Source organism: Balaenoptera ricei, chromosome 16, assembly GCF_028023285.1.
Source record: "Balaenoptera ricei isolate mBalRic1 chromosome 16, mBalRic1.hap2, whole genome shotgun sequence".
Classification (NCBI taxonomy): domain Eukaryota; kingdom Metazoa; phylum Chordata; class Mammalia; order Artiodactyla; family Balaenopteridae; genus Balaenoptera; species Balaenoptera ricei.
Genome location: NC_082654.1, coordinates 66,616,137 through 66,633,084, shown reverse-complemented (window position 1 = coordinate 66,633,084; position 16,948 = coordinate 66,616,137). Strand labels below are relative to the sequence as shown.

Here is a 16,948-nt window from a genome sequence, read left to right as displayed (position 1 = left end):
ACAAGAGATAAAGAAGGACACTACATAATGATCAAGGGATCAATCCAAGAAGAAGATATAACAATTGTAAATATTTATGAACCCAACATAGGAGCACCTCAATACATAAGGCAAATGTTAACAGCCATAAAAGGGGAAATCGACAGTAACACAATCTTATTAAGGGACTTTAACATCCCACTTTCACCAGCGGACAGATCATCCAAAATAAAAATAAATAAGGAAACACAAGGTTTAAATGATACATTAAACAACATGGACTTACTTGATATTTATAGGACATTCCATCCAAAAACAACAGAATACACTTTCTTCTCAAGTGCTTAAGGAACATTCTCCAGGATAGATCACATCTTTGGTCACAAATGAATACTTGGTAAATTCAAGAAAACTGAAATCGTAGCAAGTATCCTTTCCAACCACAACACTATGAGACTAGATATCAATTACAGGAAAAAATCTGTAAAAAATACAAACACATGGAGGCTAAACAATACACTACTAAATAACCACGAGATCACTGAAGAAATCAAAGTGGAAATCAAAAAATACCTAGAGACAAATGACAATGAAAACATGACAACCCAAAACCTATGGGATGCAGTAAAAGCAGTTCTAAGACGGAAGCTTATAGCAATACAATCCTACCTTAGGAAACAAGAAACACCTTAAATAAACAACCTAACCTTACACCTAAAGCAAATAGAGAAAGAAGAACAAAAAAACGCCAAAGTTAGCAGAAGGAAAGAAATCATAAAGATCAGATCAGAAATAAATGAAAAAGAAATGAAGGAAACGAAAGCAAAGATCAATAAAACTAAAAGCTGGTTCTTTGAGAAGATAAACATAATTGATAAACCATTAGCCAGACTCATCAAGAGAAAAAGGGGAGAAGATTCAAATCAATAGAATTAGAAATGAAAAAGGAGAAGTAACAACTGACACTGCAGAAACACAAAGGATCATGAGAGATTACTACAAGCAACTATATGCTGCTAAATTGGACAAGTTGGAAGAAATGGACAAATTCTTAGAAAGGCACAACCTTCTGAGACTGAACCAGGAGGAAAGAGAAAATTTAAACAGACGAATCAGAAGCACTGAAATTGAAACTGTGGTTAATAATCTTCCAACAAACAAAATCTCAGGACCAGATGGCTTCACAGGTGAATTCTATCAAACATTTAGAGAAGAGCTAACACTTATCCTTCTAAACTCTTCCAAAATACAGAAGAGGGAGAAACACTCCCAAACTCATTCTATGAGGCCACCATCACCCTGATACCAAAACCGGACAAAGATGTCACAATGAAAGAAAACTACAGGCCAATATCACTGATGAACATAGATGTAAAAATACTAGCAAACAGAATCAACAGCACATTAAAAGGATCATACACCATGATCAAGTGGGGTTTATTCCAGGAATGCAAGGATTCTTCAATATATGCAAATCAATCAATGTGATAAACCATATTAACAAATTGAAGGAGAAAAACCATATGATCATCTCAATAGATGCAGAAAAAGCGTTGGACAAAATTCAACACCGATTTATGATAAAAACCCTCCAGGAAGTAGGCATAGAGGGAACTAACCTCAACATAATAAAGGCCACATATGACAAACCCACAGCCAACATCATTCTCAATGGTGAAAAACTGAAACCATTTCCAGTAAGATCAGGAACAAGACAAGGTTGCCCACTCTCACCACTGTTATTCAACATAGTTTTGGAAGTTTTAGCTATGGCAACCAGAGAAGAAAAAGAAATAAAAGGAAACCAAACTGGAAAAGAAGAAGTAAAACTGTCACTGTTTGCAGATGACATGATACTATATATAGAGAATCCTAAAGATGCTACCAGAAAACTACTAGAACTAATCAATGAATTTGGTAATGTAGCAGGATACAAAATTAATGCACAGAAATCTCTTTCATTCTTACACACTAACAATGAAAAATCTGAAAGAGAAATTAAGGAAACACTCCCGTTTACCATTGCAACAAAAAGAATAAAATACCTAGGAATAAACCTACCTAAGGAGACAAAAGGCCTGTATGCAGAAAACTATAAGACACTGATGAAAGAAATTAAAGATGATACCAATAGATGGAGAGATATACCATGTTCTTGGACTGGAAGAATCAACATTGTGAAAATGACTCTACTACCCAAAGCAATCTACAGATTCAATGCAATCCCTATCAAACTACCAATGGCATTTTTCACAGAACTAGAACAAAAAATTTCACAATTTGTATGGAAACACAAAAGACCCCAAATAGCCAAAGCAATCTTGAGAAAGAAAAACGGAGCTGGAGGAATCAGGCTCCCTGACTTCAGACTATACTACAAAGCTACAGTAATTAAGACAGTATGGTACTGGCACAGAAACAGAAATATAGATCAATGGAACAGGATAGAAAGCCCAGAGATAAACCCACACACATATGGTCACCTTATCTTTGATAAAGGAGGCAAGCATATACAGTGGAGAAAAGACAGTCTCTTCAATAAATGGTGCTGGGAAAACTGGACAGGTACATGTGAAAGAATGAAATTAGAACACTCCCTAACACCATACACAAAAATAAACTCAAAATGGATTAAAGACCTAAATGTAAAGCCAGACACTATAAAACTCTTAGAGGAAAACAAAGGCAGAACACTCCATGACATAAATCACAGCAAGATCCTTTTTTACCCACCTCCTAGAGAAATGAAAATAGAAACAGAAATAAACAAATGGCACCTAATGAAGCTTAAAAGCTTTTGCATAGCAAAGGAAACCATAAACAAGACGAAAAGACAACCCTCAGAATGGGAGAAAATATTTGCAAATGAAGCAACTGACAAAGGATTAATCTCCAAAATATACAAGCAGCTCATGCAGCTCAATATCAAAAAACAAACAACCCAATCCAAAAATGGGCAGAAGACCTAAATAGACATTTCTCCCAAGAAGACATACAGACTGCCAACAAACACATGAAAGGATGCTCAACATGACTAATTATTAGAGAAATGCAAATCAAAACTACAATGAGGTATCACCTCACACCGGTCAGAAGGGCCATCATCAAAAAATCTACAAATAATAAATGCTGGAGAGGGTGTGGAGAAAAGGGAACCCTATTGCACTGTTGGTGGGAATGTAAATTGATACAGTCCTATGGAGAACAGTATGGAGGTTCCTCAAAAAACTAAAAATAGAACTACCATACGACCCAGCAATCTCACTACTGGGCATATACTCTGAGAAAACCATAATTCTAAAAGAGTCATGTACCACAATGTTCATTGCAGCTCTATTTACAATAGCCAGGACATGGAAGCAACCAAAGTGTCCATTGACAGAAATGGATAAAGAAGATGTGGCACATATATATAATGGAATATTAGCCATAAAAAGAAATGAAATTGAATTATTTTAGTGAGGTGGATGGACCTAGAGTCTGTCATACAGAGTGAAGTAAGTCAGAAAGAGAAAAAGAAATACCATATGCTAACACATATATATGGAATCTTAAAAAAAAAAAAAAAAATGGTTTTGACGAACCTCGGAGCAGGACAGGAATAAAGATGCAGACGTAGAGAATGAACTTGGGGACACGGGGAGGGGGAAGGGTAAGCTGGGACAAAGTAAGAGAGTGGCATGGACATATATACACTACCAAATGTAAAATAGATAGCTAGTGGGAAGCAGCCACATAGCACAGGGAGATTAGCTCGGTGCTTTGTGACCACCTAGAGGGGTGGGATAGGGAGGGTGGGAGGGAGGGAGATGCAAGAGGGAAGAGATATGCAGACATATGTATATGTATAGCTGATTCACTTTGTTATAAAGCAGAAACTAACACACCATTGTAAAGCAATTATACTCCAATAAAGATGTTAAAATAAAAAAGAAAAACACTCAAGAAATGGGAAGGCCTTCAAATACAATTTTTCACGTCTGTAAAATTAACTGTGCATTAACTCCTGACTGAAAATACTACAACATTGTACTAATTATACAATTTTAAAAGAACAGAATATTAATCTACAGTTAATATAAAATATTAGTTGTCTCAACCTAAATCATTTCAATGGCCTGAGAATTGTTTCTGGATTGATTTTACAGAAATCCTTTCCCTAGATCTTATTAAACCTTAAAGATCCTTGAATATAATTTCTTGGCACTTCCTTTGAGATCTTCAAAAAATCAAGAGCTCTGCTGAGTTATTCCATGACAACTAGCATGGAAAATGCTAGTTGAGAAAATTTCTTATATATATTGTCTTTTTGATATTGAAACCCATTTCAGACTAACAGTCAACAGATTTGCCGTTAGTTTCATGCAAATATTTTCCGAATGTTTACATATAGTATGATATAAATGTAGCAAAAACCATCTCCTGGAATAAATTTGTGTGTCCCCATAAAAGGTATCCCTTATGCATATATAGCTCAAATTGACAGCATATAATTCACTTGAATTCATCAGATGGTTTTTCTTCTTGTAGTCATTTATATCCAGTTCACAGGCCAGGCCAATCTGCATCCTCCACAAGTAATCAAATAATGTGATCAGCCTTGAAAAACTTATTAGAGATATTCATTCTTGGTCCAATATAATCTTGGATATTGGGAAGTAGAATACTACTCAGAACCCTGGTATTTTATACTGTGTTTCAAGGATTGTAGAGAAACATATGGTTATAATGGCTCTGGTACTCTCCATGATTGTATAATTAGGGTATAGTTGTAGTCTTAAAGGAGTACCAAACAGGCTTTGAATCACTAAAAAGAACAGCTTTAACTGAGAGTGGTAGAGCGTCTTGACCTCCACAGTAATGAGCCTCTGCAGTCAAAGTGAATTTGGCCCATTCTGTAATTGACACTGTTCATAAAAACAATTTAAAACCATTTCATGTTTTGCTAGTATGCACAATTTCCAAACTACTAAGTAAACCATCAATATCAAGAACAGTGGTTTATGGTCATTGAAATGGACTCTCAAAATAAACAACTCACTAGTCTGTAAAACTGTTAATCCTGCTGCTGGAAGCAACATTGTGAAATGGCTTTGAAATCCAACAGAACTACAGATTTCTCCTGTAGGTCACAGTTGGGCAAAAGTGTCTTAATCCTAAATGAAGTTAGGCTAAATGGAATATCTTTCCATTATATGTGTTTGAGTCCCAATGACAGGCGTACAGACTACTTCTTTGCATGAACTTTTATTTATGTGTTTCAAAATGTAATAAAATCTTCTCAGCATATCAGTCCCAGCAAGGAGCCTTACATCACTCTTCTGAGTACCAAAGCAACCAATTTAAACTGCATTTATTTATTTTATAAGATGGAGGTCTTGTCTATTGCTTAATAAGACTATTTACAGGGGGTTTGTACTATATATTATCTGTGCATTTTTTCCCATACAAATAAAATCGCAACCTTATTAATAGAAGATGTGAAACAAACCAGGTTTCAACAAGGTGGTTCTTTTTTCAACAATGGCAACAACAACAACAGCAAAACTATACTAAAACTATACTGAAGTTCCACTGCAGGAAACCAAAAATTCAAAAGAACCAAGCACTAACACTGACCCCCTCTGCACTCTACATCCATAACTAGATTACCTCCTTGTGACTTACTTAAACTCTGGACGCCAAGAAAGTTTTCAGAAAGAGCTTTTCCAAATTCTTCTTCCTGTCACCCATAAAGCTGCTTTCAGGCACTAAATTATAGATTAATGATCTCCAAACTTTTTTGATCAAGCACTCCCATTCAGAAAAAAGAAAAATTCAGCATTCATACTCAATGTATTTATCTATACATTACATATAAACAAACACTAACCTTAGCCTTTAAATTAAATATTATTAAACCTAAATTTTTTAATTTTCTTAAATAAAAATTAAATACCACTAGAAGTTTTAACATTTTTCATATATCCCACTGGATCATCATGCATGCCTCCTGGGTACCACTTTGGAGAATGCCATACTACATAATAAGTCAGGTCTGGATTATAAGTTATGCAAGAGGCAAAAGATAATTTTGGTTAAAAGCCTTAATTGTTGGGACAACATAGCGGCCTCCATGCTCGGCTCTCTGCTGCGGACCATCCGGCAGGTCTGGCCCACCCCCTTATACCCTCCTCCCCCTCTCCTCTGAAGCTCCAAACCCATGGGTTCCCCACTATTCTCCCACCTGTAGCGCCCAGTGCAGACCCGTCCCAGGGTTTTCCCTCTGCCCACTTCCCTCCTCCGGCCTGAGTCAGGGGAGGGCAGAGCTGCAGATGTAAATTTGGTATTCATAAGCTTAGAGCTGACTGGCATTGAAAGCTGCAGATTGACTCCAATTTATAAGGAGTGTAGGTGGAGAGAGAAGGTGTCCGAGGAATGAGGCCCCAGAGCCTTTAATGTTAAGAGAAGGGAGCCGAGCAAAGGAGACTTGAAAGAAGCAGAGAGACGGAGGAGAGCGTGGTGGCCCGGAAGCACTCCAGGAGCAGGGAGTGGGCAACTTTCTGCTCAAAGTCAATTGAAAGAAGAGCTGAGAATTGCCTGTTGGGCTTAGCAGAGTGGAAATTGTTGGGACCTGGATCACAGCGGTTTCGATGGCGTGGTGGGAGGGAAAGCGTTCAAGACAGAAGAGGAGGAAAGAAATCGGAGACTACAAATATAGACAAGCCTTTGAAGACGTTTTGCTGCAAAAGGGAGCAGAAAAATGGGTCAATAGCTGTAGAGGAGGTTGTTCCTTCATCAGCTTCAGGCCAAGTTCGAAGTAACTATGTAGATTGGAAAATGTTGCGTGATGTGAAGAGAAGAAAAATGGCCTATGAGTATGTAGATGAGAGGCTACACATCCATTCTCTCAGGAAGAATACCATTCTGCCAAAAGACCTTCAGGAAGTGGCTGATGAAGAAATTGCTGCCCTTCCCCGGGACAGCTGTTGCATTAGAATCACAAATCGGTGTCTTACGACGTCCCGTCCACAAGGTGTAAGGCGGCGCTGGAGGCTTAGTCATATCTTCTTCTGTCACTTAGCCGACCATGGGCAACTGTCTGGGGTGCAGCGAGCAATGTGGTAATAATCAGCTCCAGAACCTACTGAGCTTGCAGGAAAACCAGTTCTGGCAAGAAGAGGCTTTTCTAATAGACAAAAACCTAGTTTTTATGGGGGTCCAGAATAAAGGTCTGCTCTACCTGATGCTGTCTATAGTTAAACTACTTTTAAATTTTAAATGAAAAAATTTGGATGTTTCATCCTGTCAGTGAATTATCTTTTCTCTTGGATTTAATAAATTAAACATACTGTTCCCAAGCATAGTGTGAAGAGTAGAGTAATAAAAAAATATTTTTGTGAAAAAAAAAAGCCATAATTGTTAAAACAAAACGGAAAAGATAGAAAGAAAACACCAGGTCACAAATAGCATAAGTTCATTGAACATCATTATATGCCAGGCACTTCAAATAAATTATGTCATTTAATCTTCAAAAGAACGCTTAAAGGAAGTATCACTTTTTCCTCTTGTACAGATGAGGAAATTAGGATCAGGGTAATTACACCTAAGGTTTAGATCTCAAAACCCATGATTGTCAGAAGACTGGAAGTAAGTAAAAAGGAAAACAGACTATCAAATATCTGTCCCTCCTATATTCCAAAATCCTAAATATCTCTTCCCACAAAGAAGGGAAGTCTAAGGACCCATTTATTATCTGGTTCTTCTATCCTTGATATAATCATCAAAAGATAGCACATTCAGTAAATTTATTTCAAGGCAGTAGGGATAAAGGGTAAAATATACTAAATTACTATCAGTAGTTGAGAAAAATCACCAGTCAGCTTTTGATTGCCTATCATTTCTTAAGCAGATAACATGGATCCAACAAAGTCTTTAGAATCTCTAGAAACAGTTTTTAGTACTGAGATGTCCTTTATTCAACATGCTGATGCCAGCAGCTCCAATAATTCCCATGACCAAAGTGTTAAGAAATATAGTAATATAGTAATATCTGCTTTTTCTGATTTAATTTGGTTAATTACAGACCTACCCAAATCGTGTGGCGTATATTAACTACATACAGTCATAAACACATATGCTTATTTGCATGGCTCTCTTATATTATAGCCCAAAATATAACGGGCTTAAAGTTGGAAACGGCATGACTTCAATCAATATAAATTACAAAAAGAACTAACTCTAATGATCAGAAGTAGTGATATACTTTTAAATTGTCTTGTAGAAATAGTAACTAAGATAATAGAATTTTCAAGAGAATATAAGAATATATAGAATTTTTCCAAAAACTTATCAACCAAGGAAAATCATTCCCCAAAGTCTATACTACCTAGTTAAGAATATTAGAAGAAATTTGATTTTCTAAGTATGAACTTTTCCCTCATACTTTTAGTTTATTTTATAATACACAGAGAAATCTTACAATTCCAGTCGCTAATATCCAAACAAATATGTGGTCTGGACCATAGAAAACTAATAAATGATGACATATTAGTATAATTAACCAAAGTCATAGAATAAAGCAGTAGAAAATTATTTATAAAAAAACTACAGCATCGTAAAAACAAACTTCTCTTAAAAGTCAATATTGTTTCAGGAGCAATTTAAACCAGATTCAAATAAAAATCAAATAGGATTCAAAGATTACTCAATTCAAATAGGAAAGAAAGTTCTCTTCCCTTAAAGAGAAAATAAGATTCACTACCAAATTACATTGCTTTTATAGGACTATAAAATACAAAGCCTCACAAAATCAAGAATTTAATAAAATATGCAAAATGATAATAATGGTAAAATTTAGAAAACTCTTCTATGTGCCATGGCCTGTGCTAAGTATTTTATTGTCACTTTGAATCGTCATAAGCACCTCAAAAGATAAATGCTATTTGTGTCCCCATTTCCAAGCAGAAGAACTGAGGTGGTTAAGAAATGTTACCAAGGTCACATCACTAATGAAATAGCCAGACTTTGACTCCAAACTTCTTATTTATTTACTCTTTCTTAAGTAATAAAATACATGATGTGACCAATTGCAGGAAGTGTAAGATTTAAAAGGATGGACTTTGGAGTCAGATGCACAAGGATTCACATCACACCTCTGGCTCTTTCTAGCTGTTGTAATAAATTGATCTCTCCAAGTCTGTTTCCTTTTCTATAAATGGAGATAATAACACCTGTCTCATAAAATAGCTGTAAGAGTTAAAATAATATATGTAAAGCACTCAATACAGAGCTTGGGACATGGCAAGCTTCCAAAACGTGGTAGTTTTGATTATTTACAGGGTAGCTACAGTTAACAGTGTGACCTATGGTACAAGGACAAAGGAAAGGTAACTGACCTGATGAGTGACCAAAACTGTGGCCTTGGCATGAAAGATGAATGAAATTGTCAAACCTAGTCCCCTGATTTTCTGTAAGTCTCTACAGCACTTGCTCATGTACCTGTTTACAGAGCATTTCTCTTCTCTCTAGCTCATTTCATTGTTATCTCTAACAAGTGATTTATTTTCATTTCTTTCTCATTTCCTGTGACCTGTTTAAAAGCTCCTTGCATATCTACCCTTACGAGTACCCAAGTAGCTTGTTATCCCCTAGTACAATACTTAGTTTTTGTACTTGATACCCTGGGATTCATTTTACTATGTAACACTCTACCATGAACATCTTTCTAGAATAAGCCTAAAGATTATTTGAAATACCACCTGAAAGGAAAAGAAAACTTTGTATATTACCATAACCTCTGCACAAGATTTATCAATGTAAACACAGCTTTCCAGTGAAAAATAAAAGTAAAACTGGAACCCAGTTGGTTCCCCATGATTTAGTTTAAAACATTAAGCATACTGACTATAATATACAACAGTTACTTGTTAAATATGATATGAAATGGCACCACTTTGTCTTACCTCTTCAGAGTCCATAATCAGTCCCCCTCCCATTTTTACTTCTATAAACTCCTAATTGGGTCTATCTTCTAATAGCTACAATGTATATAACTTAAGAGACAACTATTTCACCAAATTTTTGTATTAAAAACTAAAAAGGTTTTAGTTTTACCTAGCATAGTAAGCAATTAATAGAAGAATGTGAAACAGTTCAAACTGTTTAAAGAGCAACATTTCTGATTAGCAATATGAAATAGGAACAGATCACGTGGTTCAAGTTGTGTTTAACCCAGAATGTTCTGTGTGGTCACCATATATCAAAATTAATGTTATCCAGTAACTCTAATGAGTCATTAGAGTTTGAAGCTTTGGGTAACTATCAGCACTTATTAAAACTTCTTCCTCCTTATCTAATACTAGATAAAATTAACCATTCCACGTTAGGATACTGAATTGTATAAATTCCTGCAGAGACTTAGTAGATGAGGAATAATGAATAGAAGCATTAGCAATTCTCTAAATCAAAAGGAATTTTTAAATACCTATTTCTTTTATACTAGGTTATATAAAAGAATATTTTTGAAAATAAAGTTGCTAAGTTTGATCAAGTAGACTTTCTTTTTTTAATGAGTAGATTAGATTTGTCCAGCATAACATTTTGAGAAAAACTCCTTCAAAGAGCCTCTTAGAGGTGGTTGGAAGGAGCCCCAGTAAAGGTAAAATCTATAAAGCCAACAGATAACAATCAGCTTAAACTGTTTCTATCGGTGAATGTCAATTTTTATTACAGGGCAGAATTTAATTAATTTGGTTTCATTTAATAAATATTCTCATATAATATAGTTCCTGTACTAGATACTATCTCATATTTCTAAATAGTTCAAAGTATTAAAGATTATTTATGACAGGAATATGTTATCAATGTATATATTAAGTTTTCTTCTCCTTCTAAATTATATCTCTTAAATGCTTTAGGTCCAATTGACCCTGAACATGGTAAATGAACTCCAGTCACTAAAGAATCCCCTGAAAGTTTATATAACACCAGTCAAGGTTAGAGGTTCCATTTGAAAGATTTTACTGTTATATAAAAATGATGGTTATATATAATTATTCAGCCCTGCACACACCTCCCCCTCCCAGTGTTAGCATAATGTTCAGCATTCAGTGGGCACTTAATAAATGTTTGCTTAAAAAATCAGTAAGTGTATAGAGACTCAAATATGCATAAGTAAATCTAATACTCAGAGAATATATACCAATGGAGACAAGATGTAAGTGGAGAAAAAGACTCATTATTGGCACAATTTCAGGGTAATTACATATGTACAATCATCCAATAATTGCAAATTTATAGTGTATTGAACTACTTCAAAGTAATTCTCTAAATAATGTTCCCTTCTGCCCAAAATTTCTCTTCTCTTAATTGAATAATTTTTTTAACTTGAACTAGGAATTCAGGCAATATTTTTACAAATGAAATGATTTGATTTCATTTTTAAGAAGAAGAATAAATACAAACTTAAGCATAATGTCATATCAAATAAACAAATTTATTAGGCACATGAAATTCATACCAAGAAAAGGAGTTATATGAAACTGACTCCCAGTTCTGTCACTGAGATGGGAGTTAAAAAAGAAGATTTAAAATATTGCTGGTTAAATCAATCTCAGTGATCTTTTTTTATTGGAGGGAAGTACTAATTTGATTTATTAAAGTTTAATTCCAAATTAGAACAGCTGTTAATATCCCTTATCAACCATTATTTTGTTATACATGGTAGGAAGATAAGCAGATAAGGTCACCTGCCTAGAATGAGATGCTTCACATTATTTACAGCTCTAATTTTTGTTCAGTAATTGGTAGGTGCAATTCTCATTCTGCTTGCTAATGACTACGATATATTTCTGAGGCAAATTAGAGAAACAGAATTTTGTGTTACTTTCAGCAGTATTGCTAAAAAGTGATGCAATGAGTTTTAGTTGAATTAAGTGCCTCACCAATATCATAATTCACCCAAGAAATTCTAACACTAAAATCACACCACCCATGAAGTGAACTTGAATAGAATAGAATTTGTGTATTTGTTTGGCATTGGTCTCCATCACTAATTGCCCCTTCTGTAAAGTAGTTTTGGGTAGAATGCAGTAAGCGTTTCATGATCAGCAACTGAATGCCTATCATCTGTGAAAAAACATATATTTAAAATTGTTCTTTTGAATTCAAAATGAAAGTAAAGTACTCCAAAGAAAAAGAAGAAAGTTATTTCTCAAAGTTCTGAGGGAGAAAACAGACTTTTTAAAATTAACACATATAAGAGATCAGAAGTTTCAAAATTATAAAGCCTTTTTCACTAGAAGAGAGGAGCATTAGCAACTAAGGAAATCCAGTCATTGGCACAGTATGATGTATATGTACTTTCTAAGTTGGCAGCATCTGAGTCACATGGGAATCCAAACTGAATCATATGGGAAATTATGTCAAAGATTATTTTTTACTCCAAGAGTTTCTCAGGGACAATTGCTGAGACCTGCATATACACAAAGGCCTTGATACAGCTATTAAGAGTAAATAAAGTCTTCAGTTCCTATAGTGGAAGATTCCATGCCAAGTTCTAATGTACACAACCTCTCACAGCTAAAGCCACAAACAAATGAAATCAATAAAATCAGGCCGTCAAGTCAAGAACTGGGGTTGTTTCTCAATGTCTAAGGGTTTCAGTGTGGTTTTTAATTATCCCAGATGAGAACAAATTAATAGTTGAATAAAATCCATTTAAGTTAGAAGGCATTCACCTTTGACTAATGCTTTATTCTGTTAAACCTTGTTTATTATACTATTTATATCAGATACTGATAAGCAATGTTATACAACAGAGCTTTGAAAACTGGAGTGTACTGTACAAATGCAGAAGCACCACTTATGATTGCTCGGGGTGTGTAGTTCACAGCAGTGCCACATCTAAGGGAGGATTCCTAGTAGACATTGTGGATGTCTTGAATTTTTCAGGGAGATAGAAGTTAAATGTATTGTTCTAACAAAAATTTTCTGACAAAAGTGAGGTATGGGTTAAGTAATGACTCTGTAAGATATTATTGTTATTATAAAACTTATCTTAATGAAGAGGTTTCTGAGGGAGGAGAACATAGTCAAAAGTTATAGCATGATTTTTTTCCCTCTTCTCTCTAAAACATTATTGGATGCTGGCTGAAGGCATTCACCACATTGTAGTACAGCATCACAGCCTCACAGCGTCTTATCTCCCTGCTAGCTCTATTGCTGAGCCTCTAGCAGGCCATGCCACCATTCTACAAAGCCAGCTGTTTCTGAAAAATATATACACGGCAAGACTAGTAAATTCTATGAGCTTGAGATCACTGACACCATAAGAAGCCCTATTAATTGGAGGTGATGTTATGGAGATAATATGAAGATGTATCAAACATAGTATAAGTCCAAAAATGGCAGAAGCACTGTAAAGAGAAAGCAAATCAATACTTGGACTTTGAGTGTTTGTGAAGACACAGCACTGCCTCCCCCATCCACAAAAAGCTAGGTAGCTAGATGGTTCCATGAGGATGAAGCTATATCAGGAGTTCAACGTTGATACCTTATCTTGGCAAGCTGTATACTCAGCAACTGGTGGAAGCCACATCAACTTTGGGGAGGGAAAATCCATGTTTCTGTACCTTGTATACTTCTATTCACCATATCCACATTGTACAGGAACTCCTTGATCAAGCCACAGGGGTCATTTGTCCACCTAAAAATTGTATGCTTTACCTACTGTGGATATCTTTGTTAGGCATTAATGTTGGACAGGAATATCTTTCACACTCCATAACAATTCCAAGAGGTCTCCTCCAGACCTCCTTGTCACCAACTTCGCAAGATTTTTTTCTTTCCAAGTTCCTAACAATCCAGTCAATGTGTTAGGCACTGACCATGAATGAATGTATACTGATACCTTAGGACATCTCTACTTCTACCCCTAATTAAAACTAGATGCAGGGCTCAGAGTTCAGTCCACTGGATGAATTTCCCTTCCTGTTGTCTTTCATGGTTATTCCTGTTGTAGTGCAGCACCCATTCCTTACAACTGATTTCAGTATACCATGCAAATCCATCCATAAATCAGGACCATGCTTTTTCTTTCTCTATTAACAAGTCATAGGAAACTCCCCATGAAGCTATAGGTATGGGCTGAGGAAGAGGCAGAGAAGTAGCAGGACCGGGTACCTTGGGAATGTCACCTACTTAAGCAGTTTAACTTGTGCCTTCTGGGCCTTTTCAGGCCTGATCTTGATACATCACATCTGATGTATAATGAGATGCTGGTGGGCACATCCAATTTTATGGCTCATGATATTAGATAACACCTAGTTCATGATGGGCAGTTCAGGTCACATACTCACTTTGTGCCCTGTGGTCAGGTAGGTGTTCAGTCCCTATTAGGGTCCATAAGCAAGTCAGTAAAATTGCTTTTCAAATGAAAATAGTTATTGACAAAGGAGGGGTCTATGCCATGATTCTCCTTTGGGATTTGCCAGAAGCTCCAAATAGTATCTCTGGCACATACATATTGAATATATCAAGCTTTCTGGGTCATAAAATTCATGGGAAGAACAGTTTGCTCTGCAGATAGGACCTACTGCACAGCTCTTTCTTTCTCCTGGCTTTACTCAAACTGGCAGCCTTAAAGTTTACCTAGTAAATGTGCAGCAGCAGCCTACCTAAAGGTAATACATATTGCATTCAAAATTCAAAGAGGCTCACCAAGCATTATGCCTCACTCTTGGTGGTGGACAAGGTTCAAGGTGCAGGTGTAATAATTTGTTTCTCACTTTAGAAAAATAGCCTGACTTGTTTTTCTCCCATATTCTGGCATGCATGTGTGTTACTAAGGTGACTAGGATACTTGCTACTTCCTGCTCATTAGCTTAAATTAACATAATACTGTCAATGTAATATACATACTTTATGTTCTATTGGATATAAAGGAAACCAAAATCCCTCTGGATTATGTGTGACAGTGATCAGTTGAATATTACTTATGGTAAAACTGTAAAGATACACTGTTGTCCCTGCCATATAAATGTTAATGACTTCGAATTTTTCCTTACCAATGGAAATGGAAAATATAACACTTCCAGGGGGCTGTGCTAGTTTACTCCCATAAAGATACCACAATTGGAACTACATGTGCAATTAGCATCACCACCTGAGCAAGTGTACAAAACTATACTCTCATACTCCATGACCCATACGACTTTGGCAGTTGTCAAACAGTCACATTAAACATGAATAATTTTATTTTAGTCTTTTATGGTGGTACTAATCTCTGAAATTCCCTCAGGAAGGTGGCGTTACTTTTGGTTTTCTTTCTTGGGTAGGTGGGGATGTCATTCCAGGAGCTTCTATTTGGCCCTTTTTAATCATAATAGCCTTCATTCCATGGATCAGAAAACCAATGTGTCCATTCTGCCAGGTACCAATTATATCTACTCCCATTATATATTCAGGGATAGGGAACTGCTCTTGTACTCAGAACATTATCTATTATCTCAAGACCTCCACAGATCTCTACTCCGACTGGTATACTAGTACGATGGCATTTAAGGTCTCTGGGGATCAGTATAAGTTTTGATCTAGAATCTAATAACTCAGAGGGTCTGAGTATTTCCCTGTCTCCAGTATATAGTCACCCCGACAGAAGACTGCAGGGTTCTGTACATTGTGAAGATTTCCTATTCCCACTGGCTTTCAGGGGGTCATCCCTGTGTGGGGTTGTAGTGTAGTACGTATCTATTTACAGCTGGTCTCAGTAAACCATAAATAACCATCCATAAATCAGGTCCATGCTTTTTTCTCCTCTATTAATATATCAGAGGAATATGTTTAGAGATAGCTTGGATAAAAGTGTATAATATACACCCATAGCTACACTGCAAGGTCCTTTTACAAAGGGGCCTGGCCTCTCCCTCATCAGAGAGGTTCTGGGATGTGAATTGGCATATATCCAAAACACTAATATTACCATTTCTTCCCGCAAGACCTGCCACAAGGCAGGATTTTTCTGCCTATATGTGTCAGGTAGTACATTGGAAGGATGCATATGTATTTTATCCTTAGAATTGCATAATCAATTAGCTGTTGCTACAGAATAGTGGTTCTCAAAGTGTAATCTCCAGACCATCAGCATCAACATTAACTGATTAGAATTTCAATTAGAATTAAAAATGTTCAAATCCCACTTCAGACTTATTAAATTAGAAATTCTGGGATGGGGTCAACAAGCCCACCGTGAGTCTGATACACAGTAAGTTTAAGAACCACTCCCAGAGATATCTGTAAGTCAAGACCCATCCCTGTGGCTTCTTGTGGTAGTTTCAGACATCTTGCTTGTAATGATTAACGGCCACCAGCTGATCTATATCATTCTAAGACCCCCATCAATCCTATTAGGATCAGAGAATCTAATTCTATTCTAGTATAACCCAATATCATCTCCTTCCTACAGAAGACAGCAACCACAGAGTTATTCAAAGATACTGTCATCCCCCTTACCAATGCATTTTAGTGCTTTAACAAAAGAGCATCATCTGGCCTTCCTAGGGAGTATGGTTAGAAGTTGGCTAATCCATTCCAGGATTTTCATTTCGCTAAACCATTGAACTCCTTCTTCTACAGTATGCCAGGTAATCTCAAACATTTCTACCTCATTAACTATAGGTCATCATTGAGTTCAGGCTTCAATTAATATACTTCATAGATTATTAAGCCCTCTTCCAAGTGCCCAAGCCATTATATTATTAATTCCCAAAGTCCACGTGAGTACACCAATGTCAATGAATTTAGTCTGACAGACCTTAGCATTTACTCCCCGCATGTGCCAATACAGATTGTTGAGGTTTTGAACTCTTTCAGTGTATAAACTATTCCTCTCGGGGTAGGTCTTGCACCTCCCCATCTAGGCTATGTTGAGTCAGTGAGAGATGGCAAAGGTGGGTTCGAAGGTTAATCAGCATTAGTTTGCTAGGCAAGT

At 36.2% G+C, this 16,948-nt stretch overlaps 1 protein-coding gene and 1 pseudogene across 4 annotated transcripts in view; one reads left to right on the top strand and one right to left on the bottom strand.

Moving 5' to 3' along the window:
• The window catches only part of CTNNA3 (catenin alpha 3), a 1,736,704-nt gene that overhangs the window by 1,350,058 nt on the left and 369,698 nt on the right, over positions 1–16,948 (bottom strand). The window lies entirely within an intron of this gene.
• Positions 6,612–7,104, top strand: LOC132350194 (small ribosomal subunit protein uS14m-like; annotated as a pseudogene).